The sequence below is a fragment of the Crocuta crocuta genome, unplaced genomic scaffold (assembly GCF_008692635.1).
Source record: "Crocuta crocuta isolate KB4526 unplaced genomic scaffold, BGI_CrCroc_1.0 scaffold16, whole genome shotgun sequence".
In the NCBI taxonomy this organism is placed as follows: Eukaryota; Metazoa; Chordata; class Mammalia; order Carnivora; family Hyaenidae; genus Crocuta; species Crocuta crocuta.
In genome coordinates, this window is record NW_027531893.1 from 9,065,129 (window position 1) to 9,074,655 (window position 9,527).

A 9,527-nucleotide genomic window follows, 5' to 3' on the forward strand; every position below is an offset into this window, starting at 1 on the left:
CCTGGCCTGCGCGTCCTGGGAGGTGCCCGACGCTGTCCACCCTCCGGGTTCTGCCCTTGCGTCCCTCGGAACACCCCCAGAGTGCACCCCGACCCCGCTCCTCCCTGGACCCCCTGGTTTCAGCCCAGGCTCCTCGCGCTGAGCTCGGAGCCCCCCAGTCTCCCCGTCCTGCCCCTCTCCCCCCGTGGCTTCTGCCCCTGCACGTCGATCCTCCTCCCCTCCTGATTTCCGCATCCTGCTCTCCCCACTCCCCTAGGTCCCCCAACTCTGGCATTCCTAACCCTCCCCCACCCGCAGAACGTGGACCACCAACTTCGGAGTCCCAGGTCCAGGGTTTTCTGCTCTCCCCAAACTGAGTCCTGTCCATTCAGGCGCATCCAGAGAGCCCCAGATGCACGATGTGCCTTGGGACAAGTCATCCACTCTCTCTGGGCCTCAGTTTCCTGTCTGTAAAATGGGCATTAACAGCACCTGTCTCATAAATCTAAGAATGCACTGAGATCATGCAAGCAAAGGGTTTATACAGATGAAGTGTTAAATAAAACCGACAGCTGTCTTACTGCCTTCGAAGTCCCCAGGGAGGTCCATGGCCCCTAGGTACTTTCTCATTCCATTGCTAAAATCTTTTTTTGTTGTTGTTTTTTTACATTTATTTTTGAGAGCGAGAAAGCATGTGTGTGAGCTGGAGAGGGGGAAAGAGGATCTGAAGTGGGCTCCGTGCTGATAGCTGTGCGGGGCTCAGACTCATGAGCCATGAGATCATGACCTGAGCCACCCAGGTGCCCCTGAAATCTCTGGAAATCTGTATCTCCTGTTTCAACATGCACTCAGTCCTCTGCCCCTAAATGGGTACTGCTTGTCTGTCTGCTAAGAGCCCCGTCTGCCTGCTATAGTAGTAGGCGCAGGGCAGGCTTCCTGGAGAAGTCGTGACAGCATTAAAGATCTCGCGTGGCTTTCAGAGTACAGGCTTGGAAATGGGAGGCACCCTAATGTGGCCATTTAGAGAAATGACACTTGGGCGGAGAGCCTCTGAGTCCCTCCAGGGATTCATCGATCTGGACCCTACTGGATCCCAGACTCCTCTGGTGATGCAATCCTCTGCCCTTACAGGAAGATCCCAGAGACAACGACACCCAGGCAGGGGGAGTGACTTGCCCAAAGTCCCAGAGCAAACTACTCTCTCCGCCCCTGTTGAAAGCTCTCACCACCTTTCGCCATGTGGACCCAGCCGCTATCCACCATGGAAGTATTACTCAGTTGGAGGAGGGGATTTCAAAGTCCTCCTAACAGTGAGGAATCGCCAGGGAAATGTTATTAGTGACATCGATCTTTTATTTTAAAACTATAGGTGAAGCTGGATTATGCCCAGCCTCTGCCATTCTCCATTCTCAGAGTGGGGGTGGGGAGAGACCTGCTGTCCTGACATAAAACCAGAGTGTCACGGCTGTTACTAGCAAGACACAAGCCTTACGGAAACTCCATCAGAGCAAAATGCTCAAGAAACAGCCTATGTGAATAATTTTCTCCCACCTTCCTTTCCCTTCCTTTCCCTTCCCTTCTCTTCCCTTCCTTCCCTTCCTTTCCCTTTCCCTTCCTTTCCCTTCCCTTCCTTTCCTTTCCATTCTCTTTTCCTTTCCATTCTCTTTTCCTTTCTCTTTTTCTGTTCTCCTTTCCTTTCCTTTTTTCTTTCGTTTCCTTTCCCTTTTCCTTCCCTTCCCTTCCCTTTCCTTCCTCTCTTCTTGCCTTTCTGCTATCCCCACCTTTTTCTTTCCTTCTTTCTTTCTGCAGAGGGAAAAGTAATAACACATCTGAATTCACTTCTGTCTTTTAGTGTTACCACATCTTCATTCCTTTTTCTCCCTGCAACAGCTGAGATTTACTGGGGCTGGCTTTGTTTTTTTGTTTTTGTTTTTGTTTTTCAGACGTCCTAAACACTTAACTGCGCCTGCCAGCTTGCGATTATTTATGGGGAGAGCTGTAAAACTGTGACTCTTTTTTTTCAATCCCCAAGAAGCCAGAGAGATTGAATTTCTAACCCAACTCAACACTCTGAGAAGTGAAGGCCCACGATCATCTCAATAGATGCAGAAAAAGCATTTGACAAAATCCAGTGCCTTTTCAAGACAATGACACTCAACGCAGTAGGAATAGAAGGAAGCATTCCACAGCCTGAAAATGAGCACCGAGTGCGGCCATCATCCTCCATGGTGGAAGGCTGGACAGCTTCCCCCTCTGAGATCAGGAACAAGCAAGGGTGACTGCTTTTGCCGCGTCTACCCAACACGGTACCTGGTGCTAGCCAGGACAATTCCATGAGAAAAAGAAATAAAAAGCATCCAGACTGGAAAGGAAGAAGTAAAACGATCTTGTTCACAGACAACAGGATCTTAAGCAGAGAAAATCTTAAGGAATCCACAAAAAAACTATCAGTGCTAATAAACAACGTCAGCGAGGTGTTAGGATACTAGATCAACATACATAAATCAGTTGCATTTCTGTACACTACTAAGGAATGACACAAAAATGAAATTCAGAAAATAATTTAAAGAAGTTTGATGTGTACAGAGAAAACTACAAAACATTGCTGAAGAAATTAAAGACCTAAATGAAATGGAAAGATATTTGTGTAGTATATCAGTCAGAGTTCTATCAGAGAAACAGTACTGGAAGGAGATGATAGACGGATGGATGGACAGATAGATAGATAGAGGGGATGGGAAGGAAGCAAGGAACAGACAGATAAATAGATACATAGGATGGACGGATAGATGGGGTGGATAAGTAGTTAGGTAGGTAGGTAGGATAGGATGGATGGATGAATGGATGGATGGATAGGATGGATAGATAGATAGATAGAAAGGATGGGTGGGTGGATGGATGGATAGATAGATCGATAGACTGATTGATCGATCAATAGATAGGCAAATAGATAGGATGGGTAGGTAGGTAGATAGATGATAGAAAGGATGGATAGATATGTAGGTAAGTAGATAGTACAGATGGATGGATGGAGGATTGATACATAGGTAGGTAGATAGATAGATAGATATAGATAGATAGATAGATAGAATGGACAGATAGATGGGATGGATTAAGTACTTAGGTAGGTAGGTAGGATAGGATGGATGGATGGATAGAAGGGATAGATAGTAGATAGAAAGGATGGGCGGGTGGATGGATGGATGGATAGACAGATCGACAGACTGATTGATCAATCAATAGATAGATAGGCAAATAGATAGGATGGGTAGGTAGGTAGATAGATAGATGATAGAAAGGATGGATAGATATGTAGGTAGGTAGATAGTATGGATAGATGGATGGATGGAAGACTGATAGGTAGGTAGGTAGGTAGATAGATAGATATAGACAGACAGCAGACAGACAGACATGATGGGTGGGTGGGTGGATGGGTGGATAGATAGGCAGATAGATAGATAGGATGGATAGGTTGTAGGCCGGTAGATAGGATAGGATGGATGAATGGAGAGAGAGAGAGAGAGAGAGATGAAGTTCTCAGGTAGGAGTAGAAGCTCTGGTCCACAGGTGTAATTCTTTCTCTGGGAAACTTCAGTTTTGCTCTTAAGGCCTTTTAACTGATTGGATGAGGCCCAAATTACCAAAATACTCTCCTTTACTTAAAACTTGTTGTAGAAGTAGGGGGCGCCTGAGTGGGTCAGTCGGTTAAGCGTCCAGACTTCAGCTCAGGTCATGATCTCACAGTTCATGAGTTCGGGCCCCGTGTTGGGCTCTGTGCTGACAGCTCAGAGCCTAGAACCTGCTTTGGATTCTGTGTCTCCCTCTCTCTGCCCCTCCCCTGCTCACACTCTGTCTTTCTCTGTCTCTCAAAAATGAATAACTGTTAAAAAAAAGTTTATGTTAAAAAAAAAAACTTGTAGAAGTTAACCCCATCCAAAAGTACCTCAGAGAAGCGCCTAGATGAGTGTGTACTTGAATTACTGGCTGTTATAGCCCAGACAAGTTCACATGGAGAGCTAACCACCACAGACGGCAAGACTTCCCAATGTGATGTACAGATCTGTGTGATGTCTATCAAAATCTCAGCTGCCTTTTTGGCAGAAACTGACAAGCATATGTCCCACTCTGGTGCCAAATGTTGATAACGGGGGAGGGCTGTGCCTTCGGAGGGGGACTCGGGTGTATGGGGGGGGGAATCATTGTGCCTTTTTAAAACAGTCTTTTTAAAAAAAATGTTTTGGAGCTGGATGGTGGTCATAGTTGCACAACACCATAAATGCACCTCATGCCACTGAACTGTACACTGAGAAACAGTTAAAATGGCAAACTTTACTGTTACGTATATTTTCCCATGAAAAATTAAGGTAAGTTAACTTAAAAGTAGGCAAAGGACTTGAGTAGAAGTTTCTGCAAAGAAGATAGATACATGAGCAGCCAAGAATCAGATGAAAAAAAAAATGCTCCACTTCATTAGTCATCGGGGAAATGCAAATCAAAACCGCAATGAGATACCGCTTCGTACCCACTGCGGTGGCCATAAAAGAAATTTTTTTTTTCAATGGAAAATAACAAGCGTTAGGAGGGGCGTAAAGAAATTGAAACTCTCACACGTTGCTGGGGGGCATGTAAAACAGTGCAGCTGCTGTGCCGGCCCTAAATATATACACAGAATGACTGAAAGCAGGCATTCAAACAAAAAGTTACAGAGGCGGGTTCATAGCAGTAGTACTCACACCGGTCAAAAGGTGGAAATGACCGAAGGTCCAACCGCGAAGTGGACAAACACTGCATCCCCATGATGGGACGCCGTCGGGGCACACGGCGGAAGGAAGCAAGAGTCCCCCGGTACCACATGGGTGACGCCTGGAAACATTATGCTCTTTGAAGGCAGACTGACACTAGACGTCCCACGTCATAGGATTCCATTTGTAGGAAATTTCGAGAATAGGCAAATCTACAGAGACCGAAGGCTGATTCGTGGGGACCTAGGGCTGGGAAGAGTGGGGAGCGACTTCTAACGGGTATGGGGTTTGTCTGTGGGGGTGCTACACATGTTGTGGAAGTTGGTCATGGTGAAGGTCGCACAGTAGTTTGAATGTACTAAATGCCACGAAATTGTAGAGTTTAAAACAGCTGAAACGGGGGACGCCTGGGTGGCTCAGTCTGTTAAGCGTCCGACTTCAGCTCAGGTCATGATCTCATGGTTCGTGGGATCGAGCCCCGTGTCAGGCTCTGCACTGACAGCCAGCCCAGAGCCTGGAGCCTGTTTCTGATTCTGTGTCTCCCTCTTTCTCTGACCTTCCCCTGCTCACGCTGTCTCTCTCTTTCTCAGGAATGAATAAAATATTTTAAAAAATTAAAAAAAAAATAGCTGAAATGTTAGGGCTCCTGGGTGGCTCAGTCGGTTGAACGCCCAACTTCAGCTCAGGTCATAACCTCACAGTTCATGGGTTCGAGCCCTGAGTCGGGCTCTGCGCTGACTTCAGATTCTGTGTCTCCCTCTCTCTCTCTGCCTCTCCCTCACTTGCGCTCTCTCTCCTTCTCTCTCAAAAATAAATATACGTTTCGTAAAACAAAAGAAAAAATGTTAAATAGATGAAATCTTAAGTTTTATATTTATGTGGATTTTACTTCAATTAAAAAGAAGAAGTAAAGCAGGCACTCACCTATGCCCTGTTAGGACACAGTAAGAGGGGGCCACGTGGCTTTCCACGACATCTGTGACTCTTTCTGTTCCCAGTGAGACTTTGCTGTTGTGTTCTAACCCAGAAAGCCTGAGCACGAGGTCTGGCAGTGAAGACACGCGTGCCGAACCCCCAAAGTCACTAGGACAGGACAGAAAGGGAGAGGCGCCCTCGGGGTGCGCTCCAAAACATCGGAAATGACAGCAGCCAGGAGAGAAAAATGAGTTGCTTGGAGAATGCGGAGCATGATCCCATTTTGTTGTTGTTGTTGTTGAAGGGGAGGGGGAGACACACACACACACACACACACACACACACACACACACCCCAAGAAAAAATCCACTCACACTTTCTCAAAGAAGANAGGGGGCCACGTGGCTTTCCACGACATCTGTGACTCTTTCTGTTCCCAGTGAGACTTTGCTGTTGTGTTCTAACCCAGAAAGCCTGAGCACGAGGTCTGGCAGTGAAGACACGCGTGCCGAACCCCCAAAGTCACTAGGACAGGACAGAAAGGGAGAGGCGCCCTCGGGGTGCGCTCCAAAACATCGGAAATGACAGCAGCCAGGAGAGAAAAATGAGTTGCTTGGAGAATGCGGAGCATGATCCCATTTTGTTGTTGTTGTTGTTGAAGGGGAGGGGGAGACACACACACACACACACACACACACACACACACACACACCCCAGGAAAATGCCTTCACACTTTCTCAAGGATGAGGAACCCAGCAAACGGGAGTCTGTGAGGAATGAAGGTAGGGATTCTTCGTCTCCTTTGGCTCTTTGCCATTTTCTGAAATTTCAGGACACATACGCGTTGCTTGTTTTAAAAAGCTGATCTTCAAACAAGGAAATCAATAGCCAGAAATAGCCTCCATGGACTGGTTTGTGCTAGTCATAGCAACAAGTTCTGGTAACTGATGTTTCCATAACACCTTTTCCATTTCCAAAACATGGTCGCCACACACATCACACGACTCACCCTTGAAGAGGCCCCGTGGAGTAGGGATTCTTACTGCTGAGATATGCAGCTGGGGAAACTGAGGCCGGGGGACCAGAGAGCTTACCCAGGGTGGTGGTGCTGACGGGAAACACCACGTGTACCACCGCGGGCTGCACGGCCCTGGACAAAGCGCTTTTACGTTCACGATCTCATTTTCTCCTTACAGAAACCCTCCTCTTCCAAGATGTGGAGACTGAGGCCCAGAGAGGTCCAAGTGGCACCAGCATCTGGGCCGCCTGTGGAGACAGCGGTGTAAGAGGCAGAGGGCTTCCGTGGGCGCCCCTGGGTGGGGGGAGAAACGTGCACAGGGCCTCCGGCCGGGCAGGGCAGGGGCTGGCTTCAGCTCACACGGAAATGCTTAGTTCTCTTTGTGGGTCAGGGCTCAGTAGGAAGCTGGACTGGAGGGAGAGGCTCTGAGGTTCTATAGCCTGAAAGGTCTCAGTGACCTGGAAGCTCTAAGCTCCGAGAAGCTCTCCACAGTATGGCGACTCGACACAGACGGGGGGCCAGGCAGCCCGGGTTCAGATGCCACTGCTACCGTTCCCAGCTGTGTGGCCTCTGGCACCTTGCTTAACCTCTCTGGGCCTCAGTGGCTACCTCTGCAAAGCAGAAACGATAACGCTTTCTCACAGAGTTGTTTCTCTTCCCCCTGAAGACTCCGCACTATGTGACTGTGTTAAATAAATGTGATTCTGGGACGTATCTCCCACCCACCCCGCCCCTCCAGTCCAGGGCGATGGAATGGATGTGTCTGTCCAGGGCTTCCCGTGTGGCTTTCCAAGGGACCTCCGTGTCTGGGACTTTCACCATTGCCAGGCTCTTTCTGCATTTCCTGGAATTTGACCCTGAACACCGGTGTTTGGCCATCAGCTCTGGGGCNGAGGAATGAAGGTAGGGATTCTTCGTCTCCTTTGGCTCTTTGCCATTTTCTGAAATTTCAGGACACATACGCGTTGCTTGTTTTAAAAAGCTGATCTTCAAACAAGGAACTCAATAGCCAGAAATAGCCTCCATGGACTGGTTTGTGCTAGTCATAGCAACAAGTTCTGGTAACTGATGTTTCCATAACACCTTTTCCATTTCCAAAACATGGTCGCCACACACATCACACGACTCACCCTTGAAGAGGCCCCGTGGAGTAGGGATTCTTACTGCTGAGATATGCAGCTGGGGAAACTGAGGCCGGGGGACCAGAGAGCTTACCCAGGGTGGTGGTGCTGACGGGAAACACCACGTGTACCACCGCGGGCTGCACGGCCCTGGACAAAGCGCTTTTACGTTCACGATCTCATTTTCTCCTTACAGAAACCCTCCTCTTCCAAGATGTGGAGACTGAGGCCCAGAGAGGTCCAAGTGGCACCAGCATCTGGGCCGCCTGTGGAGACAGCGGTGTAAGAGGCAGAGGGCTTCCGTGGGCGCCCCTGGGTGGGGGGAGAAACGTGCACAGGGCCTCCGGCCGGGCAGGGCAGGGGCTGGCTTCAGCTCACACGGAAATGCTTAGTTCTCTTTGTGGGTCAGGGCTCAGTAGGAAGCTGGACTGGAGGGAGAGGCTCTGAGGTTCTATAGCCTGAAAGGTCTCAGTGACCTGGAAGCTCTAAGCTCCGAGAAGCTCTCCACAGTATGGCGACTCGACACAGACGGGGGGCCAGGCAGCCCGGGTTCAGATGCCACTGCTACCGTTCCCAGCTGTGTGGCCTCTGGCACCTTGCTTAACCTCTCTGGGCCTCAGTGGCTACCTCTGCAAAGCAGAAACGATAACGCTTTCTCACAGAGTTGTTTCTCTTCCCCCTGAAGACTCCGCACTATGTGACTGTGTTAAATAAATGTGATTCTGGGAAGTTTCTCCCACCCACCCCGCCCCTCCAGTCCAGGGCGATGGAATGGATGTGTCTGTCCAGGGCTTCCCGTGTGGCTTTCCAAGGGACCTCCGTGTCTGGGACTTTCACCATTGCCAGGCTCTTTCTGCATTTCCTGGAATTTGACCCTGAACACCGGTGTTTGGCCATCAGCTCTGGGGCACCTGACATCAACTGCAGTCCTCGGTTCGAGGCTGGTTTCTCCTCCGGCCAGAAGGAGAAGTGCAGGCTGGGGGCTGGGCTCTTGCGTCCTGGGAAGGCTGGAAATGCCCCAGCTCCAGAGGGTCTGACCGGGGCTGGGGCGGGGGGAGGCGGGGAAGGGCCCTTCCGGTTCGAGGAAACGGTCGGAGCGGTGGTGATGACTTGGAGTCTGGCACGAAGACTGGGCCAAAGTTCCCTTGCTGGACGCTTCCCAGCAGCAGACCTCAGCCGGCCCCTCCCTCCAGACTCCCCCGCCGTCTCCGCTGTCCTGTCCGGGCAGCTCCCAGAGTGGCCTTGACAGTGAGAAGAACTCACGAAGGGAAGCAGCTGGAAGCTCCCCTTCCAGCAAACACAAAAGCCCACAGGCCCTAGGAGAATGCTTCTCTTGGTTCTCGAATCAGTTTTGATGGGCTGGTGGCAGCCACAGCTCCGTGATAAGAAAGTGGTCCTGCTCCGGGCAAATGAACTCCGGGCACAAATCACCAACCACCCCCTACCTGAGCTCCAGACTCGGTTTCCCCACAATCCAGAGAGGTGTTAGGACCCATGATGCTGTATGATCTAAGCCCTGTTCTTCTCTGCCCTCAACCTCCAAACACCCTCGACCTCACTCTGCTCCAGCCAGATAGGCTTCCCTGCCTTTCTAGCACAGTCCTGCCTCAGGGCCTTTGCACTGGCTGTCCCCTCTCTAAAATGTTATAAATGAGGAAGCAATCAAGACCCAAGGGTTTTGCCACTGGTGTCAGAACTGGGATTTGAACCTAAGATAGGACTATGAATAAATTCTAATGTGACCTGCTCAAA